The sequence below is a fragment of the Prunus avium genome, unplaced genomic scaffold, assembly GCF_965620075.1.
Source record: "Prunus avium unplaced genomic scaffold, drPruAviu1.hap1.1 HAP1_SCAFFOLD_17, whole genome shotgun sequence".
Lineage (NCBI taxonomy): Eukaryota > Viridiplantae > Streptophyta > Magnoliopsida > Rosales > Rosaceae > Prunus > Prunus avium.
Window position 1 is genome coordinate 857,501 of NW_028276877.1, and position 2,500 is coordinate 860,000.

Sequence of the window (2,500 nt, forward strand, 5' to 3'; positions counted from 1 at the left end):
ACTTTCAACGTCCCCGGCATTGGATTGAGTTTCTAAAAACAACCGTGCACACCGAGGTTAAACTTTACCGGCTCCACTCCGACTCGCCGCTCGCCCACAAATCCGAAGGCAACAAAACATTTGTTTTTAATTTTGATGAAATTTTTTGAAAACATTGGCTTGGCAAGCCCCAATCCGCGACTATCCACCCACCGCCACCCCACACGGGTGGTTGTTGTTGCGAAATGAGGTTGTGGTCGACATGCCCGTGCATTTGAGAAGGAGTTCCTAGCACTCCATGCTCTCCCATGCCAAAAAAAAGCCTAGACAACCCCATTTCGCAACTTTCCACGCCTTTTTTTTCCTCCCTCACCCATGGCGGCGGCGTGGTGGCGGAGGCCGGATTCCGGCCACCACCGCCATGGGTGGCAGCCCCCCGACCCCGACACCAAACCCATAATACCGAGGCAACATATCGAGGCAACATGACATGGGTGTGGCGTGGGGGAAGGGGGCTGCAGCTAGGAAGGCATGGGCTGCCATGCATATGCAGGCAACACACACCCCCCTATATAGCATTTTATGCATTTAGCCCTTTGACAGGAAGAGACATCACCTATGCGCGAGGAGTCATAATGGGCTCTAAATAATTCAATACAAGGTATTTGGACGTGATTTTTTGCAGGGATACTAAGAAACATGCAATCTATGATGGGAAAAAGTTTCATAAATTTTTGAAGTCGGGAAGTATTTTTTATTATTTTTAGAAGTCGTAAAATTGAAAAAATCATTAAAACAAATCCGGGAGGAATTTTTTAGTTTTGTAAGTTGGAGAAGGTCCTAAAAATCATAGACTACTTATGGGGAGCTTATTGTGCGAGGAAATTTCAATAAAAACGGGGTTTGACAAGATTTGAAAAATTCTGTCGACATTTGAAAAAACCTGGAACCATGCTGCCGGCATGCTGCGCACATGCTGCGCGCATGCTGCGCGCAGACTGCGCGCATGCCATGGCAGGACAAGTTTCGCTAGCCTCACTGTCGACAGATGCGCAAGCTGCGCGCACGCTGCGCACAGGCTGCGCGCACGCTGCGCACAGGCTGCGCGCACGCTGCGCACAGGCTGCGCGCACGCTGCGCACAGACTGCGCGCACGCTGCGCGCATGCCATGGCAGGACAAGTTTCGCTAGCCTCACTGTCGACAGATGCGCAAGCTGCGCGCAAGCTGCGCGCAAGCTCCGCGCACGCTGCGCACAGCCTGTGCGCATGTTGTGCGCAGGCTGCGCGCATGCCATGGCAGGACAAGTTTCGCTAGCCTCACTGTCGACAGATGCGCAAGCTGCGCGCACGCTGCGCACAGGCTGCGCACAGCGCATGCCATGGCAGGACAAGTTCGCTAGCCTCACTGTCGACAGATGCGCAAGCTGCGCGCACAGGCTGCGCGCACGCCATGGCAGGACAAGTTTCGCTAGCCTCACTGTCGACAGAATCAGCACGCTGCGCGCAAGCTGCGCGCACGCTGCCGGCATGGTGCGCGCACGCTGCCGGCATGCTGTGCGCACGCTGCGCGCGCGCATGGCAGGACAAGTTTCGAAAATTTCTGTCGACAGTCTCAGCAGCGCGCACGCTGCCGACATGCTGTGCGCACGCTGCGCACAGGCTGCCGGCATGCTGCGCGCAGCCCATGGCAGGACAAGGTCCGAAAAATTCTGTCGACATTTTTACGCCGTGGTAGGCTTCCGCTTCGCGTCACTTTGTCGACATTCAAGCCTACCATTTGTATTGAATTTTTCAAACCTTGTCAAACCCCATTATTCAAATGTCGAAAAATTTTGTCGACATTTTTACGCCATGATAGGCTTCCGCTTCGCGTCACTTTGTCGGAATGCATCGCATGGCGAGGCAAGGCCACGGCATGCCAAGGCGAAGGCAACGCATGGCTTGAATGGCTTGGTCAAGGCCACATCATGGGCACGGCATGCCAAGGCAAGGCGAGGCAAGCCATCCTTAGCCTCGCCTACACTCACTTTCTCGGAATGCATTGGATGATGAGCAATTCCAAGGTAAGGCAACGCATGGCTTGAATGGCTTGGTGTAGGCCACAACTTGGGCATGGCATGCCAATGCAAGGCAAGGCAAGGCAAGCCATCCTTAGCCTCGCCTACACTCACTTTCTCGGAATGCATTGGATGATGAGCAATTCCAAGGTAAGGCAACGCATGGCTTGAATGGCTTGGTGTAGGCCACAACTTGGGCATGGCATGCCAATGCAAGGCAAGGCAAGCCACGCCATCCGAAGCCTCCAATAACCTCACTTTCTCGGAATGCCTTGAATGGGCACGGCATGTGAGGGCAAGGCAAGGTCCTAAATATCATTTTGTAAGTTGGAGAAGGTCCTAAAAATCATAGACTTAATTATAGGGAGCTTATTGTGCGAGGAAATTTCAATAAAAATGGGGTTTGACAAGGTTTGAAAAATTCTGTCGACATTTGAAAAAACCTGGAACCAGGCTGCCGGCA